We start from the raw sequence: 20,889 nt of genomic DNA, 5'->3' as shown, positions 1-20,889 counted from the left end.
CTCCCTCCCTCTTTTCTTCCCTCCTTCCTTTCCGGCCTGCTAGTTGCCAGACACTCTTCTTAAATGCTTAGGATATAACCATGAACTAAACAGACAAATACCCCCGGTCTCATGGAACTTAGATTCTTGTAGGGTCTTTGGGGGAAGGTGGGAGGAGATAAGCAATAACATATAAAGAAGTTATTAAGAAACTATATGAGTAAATAAGAAATTATTGTTATAAAGCGATGTAAGAGGAAAAAGTAGAGGAGAGTAAGGAGGGGATTGGGAGTATATGAGGATGTGGAGCAGTTTATAATTTTTAAAAGGATGGTTAGGATAGGGCTCAAGAAGATTGTTTGAGCAAAGATTTGGTAAGGGAGTTAGTTATACGAATATGTGGATGAAGAACTCACTGACATAGCAGATAGCTAGTGCAGAGGCCCCAGGGCAAGTAGGTGCTTGATGTGTTCAGAAACCAGCAGGGTGACCACTGTGGCTGAGGTGGAATGAAGTGTAGGCGGGGAGTGATGGGAAAGGAGATCTGAGATGTAAAAAAGCACTAGATGATTGATAACATCTTTGTAAGGCCTTACAATTAAGGCCATTGTAAGGATTTAGGATTTTATTCTGAGTGAGATGGGTAGCCACTGCAGGGTTTTATCAGGCAGGAGCACTGACTCCTGAGATGAGAATCGGGTGTGTGTGTGTATGTGTATGTATCCCCAGTGCCTAGATAAGTGCGTTGCACACACTGAGTATAAGCTGTGTATTTCTTTAGCCAGAGACCAAAAGTTGGACTTCAGTACTCTTTTGTTTTGACTATTAACAGAGCTGTTTGAAGCCTGAAATTTAGAGCAGGAGGACAAATTATGTGGAAGAAAAAAATTATGTATATTTTATCATTGTGAGAAGAGAAGATAAACGAATGTTTAGAGGGAATGTTAAGATTGAGCAATATTTTTAGTTTTAAAATATTTTGCTTTTAATTGTGTGACGACTGTAGAAAAGCCTAAAAAAGAAAATCAAAGTCACTTTTCTTGCCACCCAGAGATAACCATTATTAATATTTTGGCATGGGAGGAGTATGTGTGTGTCGTATTTTTAAGATATTTTCCCCTGAACTTGTAAATTGAAGTTTAACGTCCATTTAATAAAGTGTTCCAATCTTAAATATACAACTTGATGAATTTTTACAAATTTATACAACACTGTAACTACCACTCAAAAGAAAGAGAATATTACCAGTGCCCCAAATATGTCTATCTTGTTTTCACTTAGTCTATTCCATCCCCCCCGGAAGTAATTACTATTCTGACTTCTCTTATCACAGATTATTTTTGCCTGCTTTTACATTTTGACATTGTAATTTTACAGTAAGTACTCTTTGATGTCTAAATTTTTTTGCTCAACATTATGTCTTCTATTCCTGTGTTCCTTTTTCCACTTACAAACCATTCTACACACTATAAGATTCTTCACCCTAAGACACATAACCAAATGCAACATATGGACCTGATTTGATAAAAACCGTCTGTAAAAATATGTTAATAAGACACTTGGAAATATGAATATGGACTGGCTATTTGATAATATTAATTATTGTTAATTTTATTAGGTGTGGTAATGGCATTATGTTCATGTAGATGAATATGCTTATTTGTTAGCAAACTACACTGACGTATTTATGGGTGAAATAAGATATCTGAGAATTGTTTTAAAATACACCAGTGGGGGAGGGAGAAGGAGAATAGGTGGGGGCGGAGGTGAGATGAAACAAGATAATCACACACTGATACTCTTTGGAACCTAGGTAATGGATACAAGGGACTTCCTGTGTGTGTGTGTGTGTGTGTGTGTGTCTGTGTGTGAAAATGTGTAACATAAAACTTACCATCTTTCTGAGTGTATAGTTCAATGGGTGTTAAATGTATTCACATTGTTGTGCAGCCCATCTCCATAACTTGTTCATCTTGTGAAACTGAGCTCTGTACCCATTAAACACCACCAGCCCATTTACCCGTCTCCTCAGCCTTTGGCAACCATTATTCTACTTTCTGTTTCTATGAATTTGACTATTCTAGGTACCTCATGTAAGTGGGGATCACACGGTATCTGTCTTTTTGTGACTGGCTTATTTCACTTAGCATATTGTCCTTAAGGATATCCATGTTGTAGCATGGGTCAGAATTTACTTCCTTTTTAAGGCTGCATAATATTCCATTGTATGCATATATCACAGTTTGTTTATCCATTCATCTGTAATCAACACTGGGATTGCTTTCACTTCTTGGCTATTGTGAATAGTGCTGCTATGAATATGAATGTGCAAATATCTCTTCAAGACCCTGCTTTCAGTTCTTTTGGATATATACCTAGAAGTGGAATGCTGGATCACAATAATCCTGTTTTTAATTTTCTTTAGGAACCACCATACTGTTTTCAGTTAACACCTGCACTGTTTTACATTCCCACCAACAGTGCACAAGGGTTTCAATTTCTCTACATCCTTGCCAACACTTGATATTTTCTCCTTTTTTTTTTTTTTTACCTAGGTTGGCCCTGAGCTAACATCTATTGCCAATCGTTTTTTTTTCCTTCTTCTCCCCAAAGCTCCCCATTACATAGTTGTATATTTTGGTTGTAGATCCTTCTATCTCTGCTATGTAGGATGCTGCCTCAGCATGGCTTGTTGAGTGGTGCTGGGTCTGCGCCCAGGATTCTAACTGGTGAAACTCTGGGCCGCTGAAGTGGAGCACACAAACTTAACTACTTGGCCACTGTGCTGGCTCCATTTGATATTTTCTGTTTTTTTTGATAGTAGCCATCATAATGGATGTGAAGTGACAGCTCACTGAGGTTTTGATGTGCATTTCCCTAATGAATATTGGTGTTGATGCAAATAATCTATAACCAATCTATAAATCAAAATTGAGGTGAGTTTCTTATGAGCCAAGTGTGAGGACCATATAGCCTGGGGCCTTCCTTCCCCAAGGAAAGAAGGGCGCCAAAGAAGTAGGGGTGTACAGAGTGGTTATATACCCTCAAAGAGCATGTTTGACGTATGATTCAAATGTCCCTTTTACAATAGTCAAAAGACTCTTTTGTTGGCACAGTGATTGATGGATACAGCAGGGTGGCAAGTCTGTTGTCTCGAGCTGGGTGGTTACAGGTAAGCACAGCAGTCAGTTTCTAGCCTAGGGAAAGATGCTTATCCTTAAGGAAATACCAACCTGAGGGATGTTGCATCTTTATCTTAAGGGCATTTGTTCTTGCCTTTGGGACATAGCAAATGCTTAAAGCAGATATACAATGCATGTTCAACAGCCACATCAGGCCCTTTTGAAAGAACAAGGTCAGCCTGAATTAGTGGTTTTTTTTCCTTTCCTCCTTTTTTTCCCAAAGGCCCTCCCCCCCCCCCCCATAGTTGTGTATTTTTAGTTGTGGGTCCTTCCAGTTGTGGCATGTGGGATGCCACCTCAGCATAGCTTGATGAGCGGTGCCATGTCCATGCCCAGGATTCGAACACTCAGCCATGGGGCCAGCCCCCTGAATTAGGTTTACACCAACTGGCTTCCTCATATACTCCAGTATTTCCTATTGCTTGCCATTTATTTGTCACTGTTGAGCATCTTTATATATGCTTGATGGCCATTTGTATATCATCTTTGGAGAAATGTCTATTGGTATCCTTGGCCCGTTTTCTAAACAGATTGTTTTTTTGTTGTTGAGCTTTCCCTATACTATTATCTCCACTGTTGTGTTTGAGAATGTCCTGAACAGTTCTTCATAAACATTTTTAGTGTATGTACATTATATTATATGTAGTGATATATTCAAATATAGCATTTTAGTGGTATTTTCTAATAGTCTCTTTCACAATGTGGCTTCTGCTAAGCTTCCAGCTTTATCTCCCTTGTATCTCTTCTCCTTCCTCTCCTCCCCCTAGACATATAAAGTGCCAAACATGCTTTGTTTCTCTAAACTCTGGTGAAGTTAGTGTATCCTCTTTCCCCTCCAGGCCTTCGCACATGCTGGTCTCTTTACATGGAACATTTCCTCTCCTGTTTGAACTGTCTTCTACTCCTCTTCAGTTCAAAGCTTAACTGTCATTTCCTCTGGGAAACCATCTTTGAGCCTGCAAGTATAAATTAGGTACTACTCTTACGTGGTGAATTTCCTTTATCATAATATTTATTAAGCTGCATTGCACATGCCTGGTCTGTTTACTTTCTCTCCTACAGCAGGCTGTAAGTTCTGTGAATGTAGTGATTGTATTGCCCTTGTGCATCATTGTATCCCCAGCACCTAGGAGGCACTCAGTAAATGATTGTTGCAAGAATGAATACCAGTACCAGTATTATTTCAACAAATTTCTTATGTGAAGGGCACTCTGGGTGATACAAAGTTGAACACAAGTTCTTATATTCAGGCAGCTTAAAATCTATTGGAAGAGAGAGAGGTTTCCTCTTACTTTGTCCTACTCCACATCGCCTTTTAATAGTGAAAACTACAGGTTGTTAAAAGATAAACTAAGGCATATTAAAAATTTTAAGAGTTTATTTGAGCAAAAATCGATTTGAATTGAGCAGAACAAACCAGAAGTCATTAGGAGCACTCCATGGACAGGCACCAGGGGAAAGACTTATATAGAAGAGGGGGAAGGAAAGCAAGGAAATGATTTAATTGGCTATAGCTTAAGTGGTTGCATTATTTGGGAAAGCCTAGCTGGCTGTTTGCGATTGATTGTCCTTAGGTTTTGATTTCTTAACCTTGAGGCATTACAGGCTTACGTTTTGGTTTGCTTACATAGGCTACTAAGTCATTTAAGCCAATTCAGTCTATCCCTTCTCCCCTCCCCTTAGCTTGGGGCTTGGGACTTAAAGTTCCATCCCTCTAATCTTGGTTGGTTCCCCTGGCAACCGGCCCCCATTCCTAGAGGCTTTCCAAAAGTCCCCTTATTAAGGTAAGGCTGAAAGGACTGTTATGAATAACAAAAGACACCTTTATTGCTCTTATCACTTAGGAAATCCCAAGGATTTTAGGAGCTTTGTGCCTGGAACTTAGGGATAAATACCAAATATATATTTATTATAAATCACAATATCATAGTCCCTTTCTATTTTTCCTAATAACCTGGTGTGTTGGGCTTGATAATGTGAATAAAAATAAATGCTTCTCAACATTCTTTTGAGCCTAGAGCAATCCACAGGTGGCCAGTGTTACTCTTAACATTTTACAAGCACACTTGTCCCTCAGACGCATTTATCCAGTAGAAGCCTTATGCGTGTTTTTTGATAAAGAAGAGGGAACTTTTATACCTTCACTCCTGCCATAGAAAGATCTGTATCTCTTCCCCTAGGTTATCCTATGGTGGTGGTTAGGACTGAGAATTCCTAAGAGAGAATGCTTAGGATTGTGAACCGGAAGAGAGCCTGGAGAGGGAGTATCTGGGAATTAATGGAAGAGATAATTTTTAAGCTAGATCTTAAAGAAGAGGTAGGATTTGGACAGGAAAAAATGGAGAAAGCTGTTAATGTGAGCACAAGATATTAGTGATGGGAAAGGAAAACTTAGTTCCTCTCTTGGGAACCTTTGAGGTGACAATTTTGGAAATGATTAAGTTTCATATTGTGTTGTACGTCTTAGGGTGGAACTATAGATAAACATAAGTCAGAACTTGAATCCTTATTATGTTTGTTTGTGTAACGATCTGAAAGAAAGATTCTCCTTAATGGTATATTTTCCCATATAAGAAGTGTTTATGAAACTCTTAACAGCCAGGACTAAAGATCAAATATCTTGATTATGTTTTATAAATAAAAACAAGTTTTCCTGAATTGCATCCTGCTTTTAAAGAGTTTAGGACAGTTCAATAAAAAAGAAGCAACTTCCAGAAATTTCTAAATGCCTAGCTCTCATCTATTCATATCATTAAGTATCTATTACTTTTAAAGGGATGTGTCAACCTGCAAAAAACAAACCAATTTGAGAGGCAAAGCTTTTATTTGGGATCAAAGAATTGCATTTTGGGGAGCACGAATTCAGGTAGAAATCCAAATAGTGTTCCTCTAGGGAGTAAAAGGACCTTTTAGAGGCAACGAAGTGAGGTTTCATTACAAAGAATTTTAATTGGAGTTGGAGGCAGAGATCTAGTTTTAGCTGAACATTGACTCTTGATTGTACCTTCAGGAAATCCACAATCATCAATCTTTGTGCAGTCAGGATCTTTGTTGTTCTGCTGACTTCTCAAACAATTTTTTTGCTGTTTTTGCCAAGTTCAAAGGTTTGGCCCAGTCTAAGGTTGAAGACAGCAAGGCAGTTTCTGTAAAGGCAGCTCCTACTCCATTTTTTTTTTTTTTTTTTTTCTTTTTCTCCCCAAAGCCCCCCGGTACATAGTTGTGTATTCTTCGTTCTGGGTTCCTCTAGTTGTGGCATGTGGGACGCTGCCTCAGCGTGGTCTGACGAGCAGTGCCATGTCCGCGCCCAGGATTCGAACCGACGAAACACTGGGCCGCCTGCAGCGGAGCGCGCGAACGTAACCGCTCGGCCACGGGGCCAGCCCCAGCTCCTACTCCATTTTAAAAGGGCTCTACTGTAGTCAATTTTGACAAGTGCAACAAATTAAACTATTAGAATTCCTAGTGTCAAAATTACGTGTGCAGTGTACTCCATTTTATTCTATTTATGAGTGGTTTTAAGGAGCTAGTAAGAAGTTATGTGAATAATTCTCTCCCCTAGATATTTAAGAGCCATCTTTCTTGAAAAGATAATTAAGTGACTTATTAACAACTAAGTTAATTCTTACCAAGGATTTTTCATGAAGAGCAGTAAATTTAAACCTTGTATAGGCCGTTCTTGTGAGAAGATGTCATTGAATTCCAGAGAACTGAAGTCCAGTGTATCTTGTCATATCAATTGCTGTGGTAGCTTGGGCCAAATCATAGATCATCCTATTTTGCAGATACTTTTATTAAGTTAATAGTGTCTACATGAGCAGTTAAAGAGAATTTCCAAAAACCGTTATTGTTTTCTTCATTAGCTTTCTTAAGGTTAATTAAATATATCTCAGGGATTGTGTTCAGGTTTTCTTTTCCTTGGAAATTTAAAAATTTAGGTTAAATAACTACATTGGTTGGATTTAGTACTATAGCAGTAAATGTGGATATAAATACCTAAGGCTCCTAAATTTAGGATTCTTTCAGCTTATTCATGCTCAGTTTCTTAAATGTCTTAAGTGTTTTCTTAATTTTGATCATTAATGTTCTGAATTAACAGACTAGATAAACAAAATTTCTGGAATCGCAGACACTTACTTAACCAAAGTGAATTCTTCGTTTATGCGTGTAAAAAACCTCCGCATTTGTTTTAGAGTAATGTCGTTTATCATAGATGAGTTAGGTACTTCCAGGTTTGAGACTCAGCAAGAGATTGTAAATATATGGTCATTCCCATATTTTGCAGTTGCGAAAACTGAGAAACTGTGTAATTAGGATTTATTCAGCAAGAAACACTTATTGAGTTTTTACATGTGGCAGGCATAGGAATACATAAGTGAACAAAAGACAAATATTCATACTTTTATGAAGCTTACATTCTAGTGACATTTGTCTAATTAGTGGCAAAAAAAAGGCTGATTTCGTTTAGAATTGCAGTGATGAAATTGGGTTGGGAAATATTTTTCATCCTGCTTTCCAGTTCTCACAGTTGGATTGTACATTGTACAATGTACATGGCTGCCTGGAGCCTAAGTTATATTAGAAATTCTAACTCTGAGGCAAAATTATTGATGTCTGCTTTGGGTTTGGGAGGGGAACTGGTAACATCAGGAGGTCATCACCACCGCGCTTCTCTCTCTAGCTGATTTGCTGATTTTTGCTCCCCCTTCTGCTGAGTGCCTCTATAGTTTGATGAGCCAGAAGGTACTCTGGAGTGAGACTGCCTGGGTTCAAATCTTAGCACCTCCACTGCTGTTCTGGTGATGCTGACCAAGTTACTTAATTTCTTTGTACCCCATTTGTCCCTTCTGTAAAGTGAGGGAAGTAACACCAACTCATAGGATCATTGGGAGGAGTAAATGTGTTCATACGCTTAGAAGCCAAACACACAGAATAGTTGACAAATATTTGTGATGGTTATTCTTCCCCCTTTTCATTTATAATTCTGAGGTCCAAAAGTTCTGAAAATCAAAAGATTTTTGTTAACTATTTGGTGACAGAAACCTTACCTGAAGTGACACTAACCTTATTTATCGTCTTTATTTATCCCACTTACTGAAAACTCATATACTTTGTTATATTTGTTTGATTTTGTTATTGCCACAGTTTGTATTGGATGACATGTTATGTAATATGTGGTATATACACTTTAGTAATAATTTCCAGAACACATTTGGCCTAAAGGGTTTTGGTAAAGGAATATGGACCTCTACTAGTGAAAATTGTACTACATAGCTAAGTCTGTGTTTTCCTCCCATTAGTAATCTCAAGATTTCTGACAGTTTTAAATAATTTACCTGATTAGTAATTGCCTTAATTGATTTCTAAAAGTGCTTTGGGTTTTAAGAGACAGAGTAATAAATTAATCTAAGCTCTTCTTGAAAACTTGCTTGTAAAATTATTTTTTATTGTTTGTAATTACTTATTTCATTACAAAATTTGGAATATCTCTTGAGAGTTAATGGTTTCAAGAAACATTCCAGTCTTGAGAACGTAAATTTGCCCTCCGGTAACAAGAAGAAAGGTGGGTTTTTTCTTCTAATTTTCAAGTGCTGTGAAAACCTTTTTTTTTTTCCTTCTTCTCCCCCCAGTATATAGTTGTGGATTCTAGTTGTAGGTCCTGCCGGCTCTGCTGTGTGGGACGTCGCCTCAGCATGGCCTGATGAGCAGTGCTAGGTCCACGCCCAGGATCCAAACCTGCGAAACCCCAGCTGCTGAAGCAGAGTATGCCAACTCAACTACTCTGCCACTGGGCCAGCCCCACATTTTGTTATTTTATGATAGCACAGTAATCTTTTGTTTAGTCAACATTCTCTTGTTACTGGCTTCCCCAAAGAATCAATCTTATCAACAGAAAAAAACCCCCAAATAATAGAAGCTGAAAGTCACTTATATAGAAGGCTTTTCCACTTAGTTTTGAAAAAATTTATACCCAGCCATATTCCAAAAAGAATTCCATTCTCTTTTCAAAGATACGTAAATAATAAAATAAGTTAGAAGTGGCAGAGTCCATTTATTCTTAGCTTAGACATAGTTTGGATTCCCAGCTTGGTACAAAACAGAATGCTTGAGGGACAAGGGAAGCTTGTTGCCTGTACCAAGTCGGAGGACTCTTTAAGAAGTTGGTAGAATGTTTTTAGTATTCTGATAGGAGAAGTGGCTCTGCACAGCTCTGTAATAATAATAACAAGAGAATGCCTCTGTTATTGTTCTCCAGATTCTGAATGAGTGCTATAATACCATGTTACTGGCTTTTGCAATATTTGAGAGTTTTTATGAACTTGTATATCATGTTATTTAAAACATATTTAAAAAATGGCAAGATATCAGTAACACTTATTTTTAGAGAGTCCGTTAAAATAGCTTAAAAGTTTTATGCCTCAAAGGGGTAAACTTCCTCTATTTATGGGAAGTGGACTTACCTACAGCTTAATGCTTTCAAATGCCAGATGAGAAGTTTTGGAACACAGAATTTAATAGTTAAAAATTAGAAATCTCTTATGCTTTAAACCAACTGTTGCTGTGCAAAATGACATTGGGACTTTAAAGGATGGTTGTGGTATTCTTATTAAATTTTGTGTTAAGCTCTGTTATAAATAGAAGAGATAAAAATAAAATGTAGGTTTTATTTGCCTCTGGAAATCTTAGTATTTTGTTAGTGTTTCTCTTTTTCTTGGAATTAAATGTTATTTTTATGAAAAAATAAGCTATTGCAAGCAAGCTTTTGGTTATTCTTGAAAAGACAGACTATGCCTTTTGAGTACATCTTGTTAAGTGGGGAAGTGACTGCTTGTATTATAACAGAGATTTCTGTGCAGTATCTCAACCCAATTATGAGGCTGTGTTTTTAACATCTAAGCTCCTTAATGATTCTGATAACTAGCAAAGTTTTGAAACCTCTGCATGGTATGAATTTATTTTGTATTTTATGTTTTATATAAAATGTCAGTGGGTCAGCTGACTCTTTATACTTATGTCTTAAATTATTGTGGCTGAAACTTGCTTAACCCCAGATATTTAAGTGCTTAGAATAGAATCACATGTATAATTTTAGTTGACCATTAAGAGGAGAGGGTGCTAACATTTGTTCAGAGCCTACTCTTTTAGTTGTGTTAATGAATTTATTATTAGTTGCTGTAACCTGATTTTGTCTTTAACTTGCTTCCACCCCTTTCTTTGTTAATTCCTTGGATGTTAAAGTTTGTTCCTTAGTGGTGTTGCAGTTTCTAAATATTTCTCAGGTTTTCAATAGTGCTAAAGAATGTTTTAAAATCATTAAGTAAAACAAAACACCTATTTCTAGTGTTTGCATTTAGTTTAAAGTAAGAAAACTCTTAGAATAAAACAAGTTTTCTTAAGTAATTTATTTCTTTGTTTTAAGCAAGATACTCTTATTTTGGAAACATTGGAACTACAGTAATTGTGAAATAACTTAAGGCTGATATTAGCTGAGTCAGTGTTGAATGTTTTGCGTTGGTGACCTCTAGTGGTCTTGCAGTTAAAAAATGACCTGTTGTCAGTATGAACTGATTTTTTTAGATTCTCATGCGATAATCACATGCTGATTGTTGAATAAAGTCAAGTGATAAATAAAATATGGTCCCAGTGTGTACCTTTACCTATATTCAGAGAAAGAAAAGTTGTCTTAAAAATCAGTAACAAGATTTGTTACTCTGAATTAACTGAGATTGGATATGGAAACAAATTTATAAAAGTTCATTTTGCCTGTACACTATGTTTGTAGTGATGAATTTCAATAATCATCTCACTTTTATACTCTTGAAGTCAAATAATTAAAAACTTACTAAAATTATTTGGCTTGGATAAATAAGAAAATGAAAATTTATGGTTCTTATTCCTCCTTTTATTGAAGTTACTACACAGCGCTTTGTAGAACCTTTTTTCCCTCCTAACTAAAGGACCTAGGTCTTTGACCTTATTGTCACAATAAAAATGTGCTTCTTATATATAACCCTTAAAAGAGAGATTAATTTTTAAACTTTTAAAAATCGTGAAATATAATTTGTATCTAGAAAAGTGTATAAAACATAATTGCACAGTTTAAACAGTTATTATAAAGAGAATGATATTACTCTTAGAGAGAGCAAGAAACAGCACTGCCAGCACCCCAGAAGCCTTTACAACCTACCTCTTCCAAATCACCACTGCTTCCTTCCTTCCCTCATAGGGTGACCACCTGGACTTTTTGTGTGATTGTTTCCTTGCTTTTCTTTATATCTTACTATCTAAGTGTGCATTGCTCGAATTAGTATTAGTTTAGTTTTGCCTGATAGTGAACTTTACATAAATGGGATCACATAGAATGTTGTCTTTTGACAGAGTTCCCGCAAGTCCCCCCACCCCCGTTTTCTTCTGTTATTAATATCTTGCATTAGTTTGGCACATTTGCTACAATTAACCAGTTTTGATAAATTATTATTAACTAACGTTCATAGTTTAGTTTAAGGTTTATTCTGTATTGTACCGGTTTATGGGTTTTGACAAATGCATAGTATCGTGGAACTACCATTACAGTCTCATGCAGAATAATTTTGCCGCACCTAAAAATTCCCTGTGCTTCACTGTTCATCTTCCTCCTTATCCCCAAATGCTTGGCAGTCACTGATCTTTTTGCTGTCTCTGTGGTTTTGCCTTTCTAGGATGTCATATAGTTGGAATCATGCAGTATGTAGCCTCTTCAGGCTGGCTTTTTTCACTTAGCAGTATACATTTAAGATTCCTTCATGTCTTTTCATGACTTGGTAGCTGATTTCTTTTTATTGCCAAATAATATTCTGGTGTTTCAATGTAGCACAGTTTGTATATCCATTCACCTATTGAAGGATATCTTAGTTGACTCCAAGTTTTGGCAGTTATGAATAAAGCAGTGTTAAACATTCACCTGCAGATTTTGAGTGGACACAGGTTTTCAGCTAATTTAGATAGCTGAAGGAGCTATCTAAATCAAGGAGCATGATTGCTGGATCTTGAGGTAAAAGTATGTTTAGTTTGTAATAATCTGCCAGTCTTCTGGCTGTACCATTTTGCATTCCCACCAGCAGAGAATGAGAGTTTGTGTTGCTTCACATGCTGGCCAGCATTTTGGATTTCAGCCATTTTAATGGATATATAGTGGTATCTCGTTGCTATAGTTTGCATTTTGCTGATGACAGTGATGTGGAGCATATTTTCATATGGTCATTTGCCATCTGTATATCATATTGGGTAAGGTTTTTGTTCAGGTCTTTTGCCCCCCACCCTTTGTTTTTTTAAAGATTGGCACCTGAGCTAACATCTGTCATCAATCCTTTCTGTTTTTCCCCTTTCTTCTCCCCAAAGCCCCCCTGGCACATAGTTGTATATTCTAGTTATAAGTGCTTCTGGTTGTGCTATGTGGGATGCCACCTCAGCGTGCCCTCACGAATGGTGCTGTGTTCATGCCCAGGATCCGAATCAGCAAAACTCGGGCTTCCAAAGCAGAGTGTGCAAACTTAACCACTTGGCCATGGGGTGACTCCTTTTGTGCTTTTTAAAATTGGGTTGTCAGTAAGAGTTGGTTGTTAATAGTATTTGTTTTTAGAATTTTTTGTATATTTTGGATACCAGTCCTTTATCAGAAATGTGTTTTGCAAATATTTCCTCCAAGTCTGTGGCATATCTTTCATTGTCTTAATGTCTTTTGCAGAGCTGAAGTGTTTTCAATTTTAATAAAGTCCAACTTGCCAATTGTTAACAATGAATCATGCTTTTGGTTTTTGTATTTAAACCTAGGTTTTCTCCCATGTATCTTTTGGAAGTTTTAATAGTTTTGTATTATATGTTTATTATATTTTATGTATTTTTGTGTATTATATAGTGTATATATAAATGGGTGTGTGTATATACAGAGAGAGAGGGGCAGAGAAAGTCTTGAAGTCTGGTAGTGTCAGTCCTCTGACTTTGTTGTTCTTCTGTATTGTGTTGGTTATTCTGGGTCTTTTACCTTTCTATGTAAAGTTTAGAATCATTTTGTTAATATCCAGAAAGTAACTTGCTGAGATTTTTTATTGGGATTGCATTGAATCTCCAGATCAAGTTGGTAATATTTGACAGCTGAAAAATACTGAGTTTTTCTGTCCATGTCCATGGAATATCTCTTCATTTATGTAGACCTTCTTTGATTTCTTTCATCGCTTTTTTTTTGGTAGTTTTCCTTACATAGATCCTTGTGCATCTTTTGTTAGATTTATACCTACATTTCTTTTTCCTTTTTTTAGTGCTAATATAAATGGTGGTATGTTTCCGTTTCAAATTTTGAATTGTAATTGTTCATTCCTGGTATATAGGAAGGCAGTTAACTCTTGTATATTAACTTTGTATCCTGCAGTCTTGCTATAATCATTTATTAGATCCAGGGGTTTTTTGGGTTAATTCTGTAGAATTTTCTACGTAATGAGTAATGTCATCTGCAAAGAGTCTTATTTCTTCCTTCTCAATTTGTATACTTTAAAATTTTCTGTTCTTTTTTTTAAATGGAATGCTTCAAATTTGTGTGTCATGCTTACAGAGGGGCCAGGCTAATCTTCTCTGTATCATTCCACTTAAAATGTTTTTTTTCTTGTGTATTGCATTAGCTAGGACTTGGAGTACGATGTTGAATAGGAGTCGTGAAAGGGAATATCATTTCCTTGTTTCTGATCTTAGGAGGGAAAGCATCTAGTTTCTCACCATTAAATAGGATATTTAGCTGTAGGTTTTTGGTAGATGATCTTTATCAGTTTGTGGAAGTTCCCTGCTATTCCTAGATTGCTGAGAGTTTTTGTCATAAATGATGTTTGATTTTGTCAGATGCTTTCTACATCTGTTAATATGGTTGTATGACTTTTCTTCTTCTTTAGCCTGTTTAGTCAATTAATGATAGATTACATTAGTAGATTTTCGAATGTTGAACCAGCCTTGCATTCCTGAAATAAATTCTACTTGTTATATAATTCCTTATATATGGCTATTGTTGGATTCAATTTGCTAATATTTTGTTAAGGATTTTTGCGTCTATGTTCACAGGAGATACTGGTCAGTAGTTTTCCTTTCTTGTGATGTCTGTGTGGTTTTGGTATTAGGGTAAAGCTGACTTTGTCAAATGAGTTAGCAGTGTACCCTCTGCTTCTATTTCCTGTAATAGATTGTAGAGAATTGGTATCATTTCTTAATTCTGGTAGAATTCACCAGTGAGCACATCTTGGCCTGGTACCTTCTGATTTGGAAGGTTGTAATTATTGGTTCGATTTCTTTAATAAGTACAGGACTATTCAGATGACCTATTTCTCCTGTGTGAATTTTGGTAAATTGTGTCTTTCAACGAATTGGTTCATTCTATCTGAGATATCAAGTTTGTGGGCGTAGAGTTCATAATATTCCTTTATTATCCATTCAACACTCATGGGATGAGTAGTGATGACCCTTTTTTCATTTCTGTTATTAATTTGTGTCTTCTCTCTTTTCCTGGTTAACTTGACTAGAGGTTAATCAATCTTATTAATCTTTTCAAAGATTCAGTTTCATTGAATTTTTTTTTTTTTTTTAAAGATTGGCACCTGAGCTAACAGCTGTTGCCAATCGTCTTCTTTTTTTTCTTCCCAAAGCCCCCTAGTACATAGTTGTAAATTGTAGTTGTGAGTGCCTCTGGTTGTGCTGTGTGGGACGCCACCTCAGATGGCCTGATGAGTGATGCCGTGTCCACGCCCAGCATCTGAACTGGCAAAACCCTGGGCCGCTCAAGTGGAGCGTGTGAACTTAACCACTTGGTCACGGGGCTGGCCCTTCATTGATTTTTTTAAATTGGTTTGTTTTCAATTTTATTGACTTCCCTAATTTTTATTTCTTCTTCTGCTTGAAGTTTATGATAATATTCTTTCTCTGCTTACCTAAGATGGAAGCTAAATTGTTGATTTTAGATCTTCTTTTCTAATATATACATCGACTGCTATAAATTTCCCTGTAAGCACTGCTTTTTCTACATCCCACAAATTTTGATGTTTTGTTTTTCTTTTTATTAAAAATACTTAATTTCTCTCGATACTTCTTTGACATGCATTATTTAGAAGTGTGTTGTTTAACCTCCATGTATTTTGAACATTTTCCAACTTTTTTTTCCTTTTGTAGTTTAATTCCATCTTGGTCTGAGGACACGTACAAATGGAATGACAATATAATATACTCAATTAAAGCCAAAAAAGACAGAAAAAGAAGGGATGATAAAGAAACAAAGAACAAGTGCAACAAATAGAAAACAGTTACAAACATGGAAGATACTACCCGCTATATCAATAAACACTGTAAATGTGAATTTAAAGCCAGTTAAAAGACAGACGCTGTCAGAGTGGAGAGCACATTCGAATGATTTTTAATCTTTTATATTTGTTAAGGTGTTTTTTATGGTCCAGAATGTGATCTGTCTTGGTGAATATTCCATGTGAGCTGGAGAAGAATGTGTATTCTGTTGTTGGGTCAAGTATTCTACATGTCAGTTTTCTGATTTTCTGTATGCTGGATCTGTCAGTTACTGACAGGGGTGTTAAGTCTCCAACTATAATAATGGCCTAGTGTGTTTCTCTTGCAGTTCTGTTAAGTTTTTCCTTCACATATTTTTGCACACTGTTGTTGGGTGAATACATGTTAAGGATTGATATGTCTTCTTGGAGAATCGACTCCTTTATCATTGTGTAATGTTTCTCATTATCCTTAATAATTTTCCTTGGTCTGAAGTCTACTTTGTCTGAAATTAACATAGCTGCTCCAGCTTTCTTTTGATTAGTTTTAACACGGTTTATCTCTCTCTGTTCCTTTCCTTTTAGTCTATTTGTTTATATTTAAAGTGGGTTTCTTGTAGACAGCATATAGTTGTCTTGTGTTTTGTTTTGTTTTGTTTTGTTTGTGAGGAAGACTGGCCCTGAGCTAACATCTGTTGCCAATCTTCCTCTTTTTTGTTGAGGAAGATTGTTGCTGAGCTAACATGTGTGCCAATCTTCCTCTATTTTATGTGGGATGCCGCAATAGCGTGTCCTGACAAGCAGTGCTAGGTCTGCGCCTGGAATCCGAACCTATGAACCCTGGGCCGCCAAAGCAGAGCGTGCGAACTTAACCACAGTGCCACCAGCCCAGCCCCTCAGTCTTGTTTTTTTATCCACTCTGACAGTGTTTTCTTTTAATTGGCTTTAAATTCACATTTAAAGTAATTATAGTTGGAAATCTTAATATCTATCATGTTTGTAACTTTTCTGTTTTTTTGCACAATCCATTCATCTGTTGATGGACACTTGGGTTGCTTCTAGGTTTCAGCTATTATGACTAGTGCTGCTATTAACCTGGGTGTATACATATCTCTTTGAGACTATACTTTCAGTTCTTTTAGGAAGATATCCAGAAGTGGAAGTGCTGGATCACGGTAATTCTATTTTTAATTTTTTGAAGAAGTGCCGTACTGTTTTCTACAGCACCTATACCATTTTATATTCCCACCAACAATACATAGGGTTCCAATTTCTTCAAATCCTCACCACTTGTTGTTGTTTTTAATAGTAGCCATCTTAATGAGGTGGTATCTCATTGTGGGTTTTTTCCCCCTCACATTTCCGTAATGATTAGTGATGTTGAGCATTTTTTCATGTTCTTGTTGGCCATTTGTATATCTTCTTTGGAGAAATATCTATTCAGATCCTTTGCCCATTTTTCAGTTGGGTTGTTGACTTTTAGGAATCTTCTATACACTCTGGATATTAATCTATTATCAGGTGTATGATTTGCAAATATTTTTTGCCATTCTGTAGGTTACTTTTTCACTGTTTTGGTAGTATTCATTGATAAGCAGAAGTTCTTAATTTTCGTCAAGTCCACTTGGTCTAGTTTTTCTTTTGTTACCTATGCCTTTGGTGTCATATCTGAGAAATCATTGCTAAATCCAATGTTGTAAAGCTTTTGTCCTATGTTTTCCTCTTATTTTATAGTTTTAGGTCTTTGGTCCATTTTCAGTTAGTTTTTGTACATGCTGTTAGATAATGGTCCAACTTCATTCTTTTGTATGTGGATATTCAGTTTTCCCAGTACCATTTGTTGAAGAGACTGTTCTATCTCCATTGTGTAATTGGCACCCTTGTTAAAGATCATTTGACCATGTATGTAAGGGTTTATTTCTGATGTTCCATTGGTCTATAACATATAACTGTAACGTATAACTCTCTCTCTGCCGTTATCCTACTGTTTTGATTACTATTGATTTGTCATGTGTTTTGAAATTAGGAAGTGTGAGGCCTCCAAATTTATTCTTCTTTTTCAAGGTGGCTTTTGTTATTTTGGGGCCCTTTGATAGTCCATGTAAATTTTAGCTTGGAGTTTTCTATTTCTGCAAGAACATCATTGGGAGTTTGATAGGGATTGCTTTGAGTCTCGAGATTGCTTTAAGTAGTATTGATATTTTAATAATAATGTCTTCTAATCCATGAACATGGAATGTATTTTCATTTATTTCAGCCTTTAATTTTAGTCATCAGTGTTCTGTAGTTTTCTTTGTTTCTTTCTTTCTTTTAAACATAATGCTGTTTTATTTATTTATTTATTTTTTTTGAGGAAGATTAGCCCTGAGCTAACTGCTGCCAATCCTCCTCTTTTCGCTGAGGAAGCCTGGCCCTGAGCTAACATCCATGCCTATCTTCCTCCACTTTATATGTGGGACACCTACCACAGCATGGCGTGCCAAGTGGTGCCATGTTCCCACCCGGCATGCTAACCGGTGAACCCTGGGCCACCAAAGCGGAATGTGTGAACTTAGCCACTGTGCCACCAGGCTGGTCCCTGGTCATGTGTTTTTTCCCCCTTTATTCTATTAATGTGGTCACTTAAATTTCAGTTTTCTTGTGTTGAACCATCTTTGCATTCCAGGTGCCAATCTTCCTCTATTTTATGTGGGATGCTGCCACAGCATGGCCTGATGAGTGGTGCCAGGTCCATGCCTCGGATCTGAACCCACGAACCTCATGCCACTGAAGTGGAGCACATGAATGTAACTGCTGCTGCCACTGGGCTGGTCCCTGGTATCTATCTTTTAAAATCTGTTGAGACTTAATTTGTGGCCTAACATATGGTGTATCCTGGAGAATATCCCCTGTGTACTTGAGAAGAATGTGTATTCTGTTGTTGGATAGAGTATTCTGTATATGTCTGTTAGTTCTAGTTGGTTTATTGCATTGTTTAAGTCCTCTATTTACTTATCTTCTGTCTGGTTCTTTTATCCGTTATTAAGAATGGGGTAGGGCTGGCCCAGTGGCTGAGTGATTAAGTTTGCGTGCTCTGCTGCAGGCAGCCCACTGTTTCATTGGTTTGAATCCTGGGCGTGGACATGGCACTGCTCATCAAGCCACGCTGAGGCAGCGTCCCACATGCCATAACTAGAAGGACGCACAACGAAGAATATACAACTATGTATGGGGGGGTTTTGGGGAGAACAAGGAAAAAAAATAAAATCTTTAAAAAAAAATAAAAAGAATGGGGGAGTGTGGAACTGTTGGTTTTTCCCTTTAATTCTGTCAATTTTTGTTTCATATATTTTGATGATCTCATTAGGTATTTAAATATTTCTAATTGTTATAGTTTCTTGCTGTATTGAACCTTTTATTACTATATAATGCTTTTCTTTGTCTCTTGTAATCTTTTTTGATTTAAAGTCTATTTTCTCTGATAATAGTACCTGTTTACTTTGGAGATATTGCAGGTTTGGTTCCAGACCGCTGCAATAAAATGAATATTATGGGGGCCGGCCTGGTGACGCAGCTGTTAAGTGCGCGTGTTCCGCTTTGGCAGCCTGGGGTTTGCCGGTTCAGATCCCGGGTGTGGACATGGCGCTGCTTGGCAAGTCATGCTGTGTAGGCGTCCCACATATACAGTAGAGGAAGATGGGCACGGATGTTAGCTCAGGCCCAGTCTTCCTGAGCAAAAAGAGGAGGATTGGCGGCAGATGTTAGCTCAGGGCTAATCTTCCTCAAAAATAAAATAAAACGAATATTGTGCTAAAAAGCGAGTTACATGAATTTCTTGGTTTTCCAGTACATAGAAAAGTTATGTTTACGCTATACGGTAGTCTGTTGAGTGTGTAATAGCATTATGTCAAAAAAAAAGTGCATACCTTAATTGAAAGACACTTTATTGCTGGGGCTGGCCCCATGGCCAAGTGGTTAAGTTTGCACACTCTGCTTTTGTGGCCCGGGGTTTTGCCGGTTTGGATCCCATGCGTGGAGATGGCACTGCTCATCAGGCCATGCTGGGGTGGCGTCCCACATAGCACAACTAGAGGCACTCATAGCTGGAATATACAACTATGTGCTGGGGGGCTTTGGGGAGAAAAAGAAGAAGGAGGAAAAAAAAAGAGATGGGCAACAGATATTAGCTCAGGTGCCAATCTTAAAAAAACAAAAAAATAAGAACATTTTATTGCTAAAAATGCTAACCATCACCTGAGCCTTCAGTGAATTCTAATCTTTTTGCTGGTGGAGGGTCTTGTAAAAAATGCAATATCTGTGAAGCACAATAAAACGAGGTGTGACTGTATAGGAGGTTTGCAAACTTTAATGGAAAACCTTTTAGAGTTTGCAGGCCTCATTGGATCTGTGTTGTCTAGTCTTTTTTTGTTTGTTGTTCTTTTAAACAATTTTTCATTCTGAGGCTGTCCAAAAACAAACCCGAGGCTAAGTTGCAAATCCCTGCTTTGTCTTGAACAGAAGTTTTTTTAATCAACAATGAGTTTATCCATCCTTTTCTTTACGGTTAGTGCTTTTGTCTTGTGTAAGAATTCTGAGATTATGAAGATATTTATTATATTCTAAAAGCATTATCGTTCTGCTTTCACATTTAGATTTATAATCCTCCTGGAACTGATGTATGTAATGTATCAGACAGAAGTTGTTTCATTTTTTCCCCCATGTATTTACCCTTTTTGCTAAGCACTATTTTTGAAGTGACCATTCTTTCCTCAGTGTTCTGAACTTCTGCCTTTCATAAATTGTGTGACCCTTCTGTGCCCTGGTTTGTTTGTGGGCCTTCTGTTTCTTTGATCTGTTTGTGCATCCCAGCGCCAATCCCTGTCTTAATTTCTCTAGCTTTATAATACCTCGTAATGTCTGGTGGAGCAGGTTCTGCCACCTCATCCTTCATGCTTGTCTTGCCTGTTCTTAGGAATTTGAATTTCTTTGTAAATTTTAGAACCAGCTTGTCAGGTTCTAGACACACAGACTGGGAATTCGATTGGAATTACACTAACTGTCTTGGTCAGTTTCTGTGAAAACTGGTGTTTTTCTGTAGTGAGTCTGCTAGTCCATTTAGTTTTATCTTTTATGTCTCAGTTCAAATTTTAAATTTTCTGTGCGGAGATCCTGCACATCTTTGTTTTGTATATTCCTAGGTACTTTTGTTTTTTGATACCATTGTCAATATGCCTTTTCTGGTTACTTTTTAAAGTGTTTATTTACAGAGATAGTGCTATTAATGGTGCATTATGACCTATAAGAGTAGCTGAAAAGTCCATTGTCAGTGATCCTTTACTAAATGCCAGATCTATTATTTAATTGGTCTTTATTACCACCATCACACATAACCTTTACCTTTTCAGTCAAAGTATCCGTCTAGGTGCTTGGTGATACAAGGTCATAAGGTCAGTTCCAGTAGTCAA

General features: G+C 37.0%; 1 protein-coding gene and 1 pseudogene across 4 annotated transcripts in view; one reads left to right on the top strand and one right to left on the bottom strand.

The window, feature by feature from the left end:
- The window catches only part of STRN3 (striatin 3), a 95,233-nt gene that overhangs the window by 21,269 nt on the left and 53,075 nt on the right, over window positions 1–20,889 (top strand).
- Window positions 13,703–13,788, bottom strand: LOC111769672 (U6 spliceosomal RNA; annotated as a pseudogene).

The sequence above is a fragment of the Equus caballus genome, chromosome 1 (assembly GCF_041296265.1).
Source record: "Equus caballus isolate H_3958 breed thoroughbred chromosome 1, TB-T2T, whole genome shotgun sequence".
Taxonomy (NCBI): domain Eukaryota; kingdom Metazoa; phylum Chordata; class Mammalia; order Perissodactyla; family Equidae; genus Equus; species Equus caballus.
This window is presented reverse-complemented; position numbering and strand designations above follow the sequence as displayed.